Genomic DNA, 8,498 nt, shown 5'->3' with positions numbered 1-8,498 from the left:
GGAAAAATACACACACACACACACACACTCTTGAGTTTTACCAGTTCTTCTACTTGAATGTAAGTAGAAAGGCAACTGGAAGGGGACTGCAAAATATTAAAAGCAAAACCACGCCCTCTTCTCTGATGTTATCCCATGCATCTTCAATCCTTGGCTACTCACGTTTTATACCTGAGCCAGGCAGATCTGCCTTTGCTGTCCCAATAAAAGAACAAGAAGAGGTACCAAGTTTTAAAATAATGAATAGATCTAAGACTCTTAACAAAGAAAATACTAGTATATTAATTAATATCCTATTGTGTTTCTCTGAAGTCAAGAGATGAGTCATTTTTCTGATAGTGTTAGGTCTTGTCTGATAATCAAAGTGATACAATGCATGGGTCATTTCACTGAAGATTAATTCAGCATGTTCTTGCGTATAACCCCCTGTATCACTGTATAATCTTGTGTCAGGTCATACAGTTCCCACATTGTACTAGAGTGTTTTCAATTTTCTATTGATTGGCTAGGGCTTACTACTGCACATGAGGATTGTCAGTCTTCTGGTAATTGACATTTCACTGGGGCTGGCTGAGCTCACAAATGGACATTAAACTTTAGAGGTCATGAATTTTGCTCTTTGAAAATAATCATTTGCATTAGTTTGTATTTTCATCTATTTTTTTCTGGCTTAGGTTGAGTTTCTCCTGAGTACCAGTATTCCTTTCCTCTATGTTTTTTAATATGTCACTTTGGGTGACGTATATTTGTTGATGTGAATTAGCTTTTGAACATCCTCAGCAATGACTTTTGTTGCATTGTTTGTATTTTCTTCAATTCTTTGCCAAAATATGATTCAATTTGTACTCTTGAGTTTACTAATTATTCACTACACTGCCAAATTGGTCTATCGTTGCAAATTTTATTATACATTTATAGAGTAATAAAGCTCTATATAGACAACTAAGGCACAATAGTGCAAAGAAATTATCAATTCAGTTGCTGATTTCCCTTTTTCCCAAATTTACTATGTATCAAGAAAATGTGTAAAAATAGTTACTTATTGCTTTTAAATTGTTCCTTAAAAAGCCCACTTAGCACCATGGGTGCAGGATGAATTTTATTTCTTCTTTCACTTGTTACTGTGTCCTGTGTTACAAGTGCTTATGCCATAAGCAAAATTTTTTCAAGGTAGTTTTAAAGAGGTAGTGATATTTTAAAAGTTTAGATTCAAGGAAACCCCGATGTCCTTGGAAGTGTTTAGCTGTAAGAATTGGCAAACATAACTTACCCGTGTAATTCATTTTTAATAAATGCATTTTGAAAATAAATACGAGTTAATTAACTTTTTACTAGTCTACTGTGCTTCGCATGCACTAGACATTTCTATTTTAATGAGATCATTTGAATTGAACTCCAAACATTAAACTATGTTTGCTTCTTTTATTATTACCATGCTGTTTATTGGATGAGGTGATGGCAAATAGACACTTCTTTCAGAAGCTGGTATAATTTTTGTGTGAATTTATAGGATTAATAAATTAAGATGAGTCTTTAACTTTTGCATAGCATTTCAGAGGTATTTCTATAGCTTTAAGCTCTCTCTTCTGGAGAGTTGGTTTCAAAATCATGTTGAGAATTAGCCAAACTACTCTGTCACCTCCTCTTTTCCAGCTCTGCACGTAACACACACTGGCACACTTGGTACTTTCTCATTGTCCTTGAGGGACATGGATGCACCCATGTTCGGTATGAGGGTTCAGCAACTTACACGAAAAACATGCAATATAATACACGCGTAGGAACACATTTGGCATGAATATTTATATACATATAAAGACATACACTTGTAATTTAACCTTCATTAGCACAGTTTTCAAATGTGAAAAAAAATTATGTAAAATTGAATTTAAAGCAGACATGATTTCATTTGTATTAATACGTCTTTTTCCATCAGTGGGAGGAAGAACCCACATATCAGAGAATTAAATTGTAGACAGGATTCATATCAATACTGAATTTAATCTTCTCTCAAAAGGTGTAGTGGGAGTGAAGGATGGAGAGGAATTATCATGGCAGGTCATGAGTCACCTACAGTGCTCGGCAGGCCTCCTAGAAACATTTTGCTTTACTCTTTCTTAAAAAGAAAAGGATGATATTTAAATTTTTTCAGTTTAAACATTTTTTCTATTAAAAATAGAATACTTGTGCAATACCTATAACTACGATTTATTGAGCACCCATCATGTAACCCTTATCACCCCTATGCAAGGGAAGCTTTGTTATCCCTATTTTACAGATGAGAAAATATCAAGGTTGGAGGGTTTTTTAATGATCTGGACATGTAATATATTAAATAAAACACATATTTAGGAACCAATGCCAGCTTAACTGACTTCAGAGAAATATTTTATTCTTTTCTTCATAATGGCTGTTTAATAACTGTTTCACTTAAGCTTGTGTGGCCAACCTCATCCATGGTGATTTTCCAAATCACCTATTTTTTGTTGTTGTTTCGAATCTTTTCAGTCATTCATGTATTCATTGGACATATAATGATTGATCACCTGGTGTATGCCAGCCGCTGTGCTGGACCTGTTCTTCTGGCCTGAAAAATATCTTCTGTATTTATATATCACACAAGTGATGATATGGTTTGGCCGTGTCCCCACCCAAATCTCATCTTGAGTCATAGTTCCCACAATCCACATGTGTTGTGTTGTGGGAAGGACCTGGTGGGAGGCAACTGAATCATGGGGGTAGGTTCTCCCATGCTGCTGTTCTCATAATAGTGAGTGAGTCTCACAAGATATGATGATTTTATAAGGGGCTTTTCCCCCTTTTGCTTGGCATTTCTCCTCGCTGCCACCATGTGAAGCAGGCCATGTTTTCTTCCCCTTCCACCATGATTCTAAGTTTCCTGAGGCCTCCCCAGTCATGTTGAACTCTCAGTCAATTAAACCTCTTTCCTCTCTAAATTACTCAGTCTCAAGTGTGTTTTTATTAACAGTATAATAATAGACTAATACAAGAGAATACTAAACTTTTCAGGGCCACAAACTCCTGTTCTTTTACTATGTTTTGATATAGAGCAATAAAATATAATAGACATGAGCTGAGAGCTCTCTGAATATTTATCACAAAATCTGAAAAGAGTACATTTTGCATTTCTAGGTTGTTCAATTGTTATGCCATAAATCAAATTACATCAAATAATTTAGCCATAAAAAGGGATATATTTGTGTCTTTAAGAAGGTATATTGTTTCTTCTAATAGAATGATTCTGGCAATTTTATTATGAGTGTAGTTACATAAATGAATCTTCTTTTCCTTTTTCTATTAATAAAGTGCTTTTAGAAATAAATTACTTCAATTTGTGTGTAATGGATAGGGACATTAAGCACAAGACTGTGAACTGTTAATCATGACTACAAATCACTTATTTTTACCCAGGAATTATCTCATACATTTTGAAATTGGGTACTGGTTACTAAGTTTGTCTATATTTCTCAATGTGAACCCATAATAAATCGATGTATCATACTAAATTAAATAATGAAAAATTCATAATGCGAAGGATCTCCTCTATCAACAATTTTATAGTGTTTAATTCCAACTGATACTCTGCTCATCCCCAGAGTTAAATCAGGCTATGGGTCTTGCTTTAATAAGGGAAGTAAAAATATCTCTAAGTATTTTTGTGCAGACAAGGATTTAGGAAACTATCGGCTTTTATAAAAGTTCTTACAAAACTGCAGCAAATACTGGAACAATGGGCTCTCTGATGGCCTTTCTAGAATGATTGACAGAACACTGTGGCACTGCTTTGTCAGGTGAACTACCACTTTCTAACACAGGCAGGAAGATGGAGAATCAGGAGTTGAAACTGCAACTATTGAACGTGAGAATATATTAACCTGGCTGTGATTCAGGGATCAGGAAGCCAGAATCAGGCTCCTTCCCTGAGAGAAGCTTATACCCTGGAAACAGTGTGGTCACAGCTAAAATGCCATTAACATCCTAAGACAGTACAGACTAGACTCTGGTATGCCAGGACTTGTGGCCACCATCAAGGTCTCTCAACTTCCACAAGGCTAACTCTGGCATCTTCATGACTTGACAACAGAAAATAGTCAATAATAGTAAATTGTTTTCAGTCTTTTGGTGCATCTAATTGAAAGAACTAAATTTGCATTGCCTATCATGGTTACAAAGGAAATTGAGAAGTATAGTTTTTAATTTTCCATACCCTGCAGAAGAGACAGGTACACAAAAAGAGTAGTAATTAACCACAGCTAGCAAAGGTTCTGTAGTGAATAAAATCATTTTTAACAACAATAATCTGAATACAGTAAGAAAGGGAGAAATAGCTTTGCAAAGTATCAGGCAACTTAGTGACCTAGACTCTGAAAAGTAGCCAAAAGTTTTCAAACTGCATTTAGACAGTCTCCCACTTTTCATGGTGGTTTGACTTTTGATTTTTTGACTTTAGGATTGTTTTGAAAATAATGTGCATTCAGTAAAAACTATACTTCTATTTTTCACTTTCAGTACAGTATTTAATAAATTATGTGAGACATTCAACCCCTTATTATAAACTAGGCTTTCTGCTAAAAGGTTTTTGTCCAACTATAGACTAATGTAAGTGTTCTGAGCATGTTTAAAGTAGGCTGGGCTAAGGTCTGATGTTTGGTAGGTGAATTAAATGCATTTTTTGTTACAATATTTTCAATTTACGATGAGTTAATCAGGATTTAACCCCGATCTAGGCCGAGGGGCATCTGTATGTGATTTGGAGAATGCGTACTTTCATACATCATTAAGCTATACCAGCAAGCTGGAGTTTATTTAAAACCATGATGGTTTATTTTAAGATTTTTTTTCTATGAGACATGAATACTAGAATGGAACTTTAAAAATTTTTATTTGGAACCACAGAGTTTGCTACTATCTTGCTACCAGGTTGTCCTCTGTCTCTACATTTCTTTCCTCAGGTTCCATACCCCTTGCTTTAAATAACAGTATTTTAACTCCAAAATGAATATATCTAGATCCCAGATCTCTCCTTTGCATGCCAAACTTGCAGTCCCAAATTCATATCCAGCCTCTCATCTTAAATGCCTCTTGAATATGCCTTGGAAATAGAGATCTGATAATCTCACCAATTTAGAGTAAGAATGAATCTGTTTCTTTCTTATTTCCCATCTTGGTAAATCATGCCACCATTCATCCAATTACAAAAGATAGAAACTTGAATTTCCCTTTTGAACATTACATTGTATCACTAAGGCACTAGCCCAATCTGGTTGAAAGGGTACTCTTGATTTACTCTCTCAAGCACCCTTCTTCCCCAATTTTCCTCATCCCAGTAGATGTAGATGCCTTTACCATCTACCAATTGCTCAGACTAAAAGTTTTGGAGTCTCTCCTGATGCTTCTCTTTTCCTGATACCATACATGTAATGTATCAGCAAGTTCTGAATGTTCAGTCCTCAGAATATACTTTGAATTCTCCTGCTCTTCTGCATCCTCAATGCTATTCCTTCATTCAAACAATATCATCTCCTCCCTGCTTTACAGAGACAGACTCCAAATTTGTTTTCTAGCTTCTGCTTTTCACTCATCTAATCTATTCTTCATGCTGCCAATGTAAAACCCTTGCTACTGCATGAAGATTAAATGCAAAACCCATTCAATGGCTGAAAAGTCTGTTATAACTCATTCCTGTCTTCCTCTCACACCTCTTCGCATTCAACTGTCCCCCTCTTTCACTACACCACAGTCATATTGGATTTAGACAGTCCCTTACAATAAAATTTCTCCTTTTCTAACTCAAAGCCTTCATTCCTACTGTTCCCTGATTCATGGCATCTAATCTTTTAGAAGAGCCATAACACCAGTTCTTTGAGAGCTTTTTTGCCCATCATGTCTAAATGAGCTTCCTCATTAAACTCTTTTATTTCCTTCTGTTTTTTTCCTTCTTCTGAACTGTTTACCATCTGTCTTCCTCATTTGACTCTATGAGTGCATATGGGAAACTATGTAATATTATTTTTTCAGTATGTATCCTCAGTGTCTAATACAGTGCCTAGCACATTGTAAATGGTTAATAATTAATTTTTACAGCATTTTTTGAAAGTGAAATAACACGTCAAAGTGTAAGTAGGATTTCTGCTGATTTTCATATATATATATGACATATATGTGGATTAATATTTTATACATATGCATATTAATTTAAAAAGTTAGATGGGCATTAAGCATTCTAAGTATTTATGTTCACTTTATTCATCACACTCTGACAGATAACTCCATGCTTTCTCTGTTCAGTGACATACTCCAAGGCAAAGTGAGTGAGCATTTCACAATGGAAAATAACCACAATGGTTTTCTTACATATTAGTTCATTTAAGCACATTGTGACATGATTTTTGTATGCCTAGTGGTATGGATTTATGAATTATATTTTCAAATTTTAAAAGCACAAGTGCTCAAAAAATTGGCAAGTGATCAAAAAAATCTTGCAATCAAATATGAATTAAATATACCACAAAATAGATGTGAAACAAATTAGAAAGTGGCAGAGCTAACACTTTTTCTCTTTAGAGCTACTCATTGGTCATGTTAAGAAGCAAAAGTAATGACACTCTAGTAAATTCTAAAAGGAGGCTGGTCAAACATTTGAAATGATCATGAGGACAATTTTCTTACAATATGACAAAACTGTGTTTGAGCATTTTGAATATGCATTACCCACCTTTGAGCCTTATAACATTGCATGCAGTTCTTCAAGCTTTCTTGATTAAAAGTCTGTTTTAATATATAATAATGTTTCTTATTATAAAATAAATGCATTTTACCAGAAAATATAAAATATTGATAGAATAACTGAAAATCATCTGCAATCGTGCCATCTAGAGATTACTTATATTTATCATTACTGTCTTCATACATGCAGTTAAATCCATTTAACCAAAATAGGATGACTCCAAATTGATCAATACATGCTCATGAACACCTGGCAAATTTGTCAAAAAAAAGTAAGAAAAACAAAATCACAAATAAAATATATTCGTTTTAAATAATCAATATTTATTAAGATAGATAACTTTTTAAAATGCTTATTGTAAATAGGCTTGTGCTAAAATGTCAATAAACATTTTCCCATTTAATTCTTAAAATTAATCCATGAAACTCCTAGTTTTGGTTATTCTTATTTCACAAGTGAAGAAACTGAGGCTAGGAGTATTAAAGGAGCTTGATGAAATCATTGGGAAAGTTAAAAATGTCAATCTTCCTTCAAAAATGCAACTTTGTACTATTCTCAAGTAGAATTATTTAAAATACATGTGATCCCCAGTTGCACTTTCTGAAATGATAGGGATTTTAACTGTCAAGAGTCTCAAATGCTTCTCACAAAATTTCTTTAGAAATTAAAGGTAGTTTTAGCCTTCTGTGCTTCAATTCTCTTATCTGTAAAATAGCATAATAGTGTTTATCTTTATAATGTTATTGTAAAAATGAGATAATACATATGAGAGCATCTATGAATAAATATACAAGTCACAAAATATAGGTTTTTAGGTTAAGAAAAGGAAAATGAAGAAAGCATTCATGTGTGCCTGTGATATAAAAAATAGTCTTGGGTGCTGTTCTTAATTCTTTGATTTTCAAAACAAGTGTATGGGATATCATTTAGTTGCTGCATTTTATAAATGAGGAAATCAAGACTTAGAAATGGAGACTGTACATAGTCAAATGCTAAAAAACAAAACAAAACAACAACAAAACAGAACCAGATTCAACCCCGGGCCCAGCTGACATCAAACTGAGGAAATGCCTGAAGTTGATGTGTTGTCTCAACCTGAAATTGTTTATTTCCTCAACAGTCAAAAACCTGTTGAAGATCTGTTTTTCTCTGGGGATAGTATAATGAGAAATCCTTTTAGAAAATCATAATTAACCAAATAAAAAAACAAAATAATTAACACTAATGTGCACACTTGCAACATGCACATGTCGACATGTACACATACCAGCTCTGCTGTGCTCTGTGTATGTGAACTGTTTTTTCATACATATATTTAGAACTCGAGCTACGTCATAAGTTTTACAATATAAAATGTTTAAGTTTTACATTTTTAAAAGTTTTTTAAAATGTATCAGTATAGACGTATTCTACTACAAGAAAACAAAAGCAAAAACCTTATTTTATTTGAAGTTTCACAGTGTTGTGCTTCTCGTAAGAGCTGTGATGTGCCACATGTACATGTGGTTTGAAACCTTCCTAGAGAGTAACATTACCTCATTGTAGGTATTTCGGAACACTGCTTATAAAACAAACACAAATACTACGAACTGGAGTGCAAAATTAGATACCACAAGATTTTTAAGAACTTACAGGTTTCGGCCAGGTGCGGTGGCTGGCGCCTGTAATCCCGGCACTTTGGGAGGACGAGGTGGGCGGATCATGAGGTCAAGAGATCAAGACCATCCTGGCCAACATGGTGAAACCCCAT

This window comes from Colobus angolensis, unplaced genomic scaffold, assembly GCF_000951035.1.
Source record: "Colobus angolensis palliatus isolate OR3802 unplaced genomic scaffold, Cang.pa_1.0 Scaffold91, whole genome shotgun sequence".
NCBI lineage: Eukaryota > Metazoa > Chordata > Mammalia > Primates > Cercopithecidae > Colobus > Colobus angolensis.
This window is presented reverse-complemented; position numbering follows the sequence as displayed.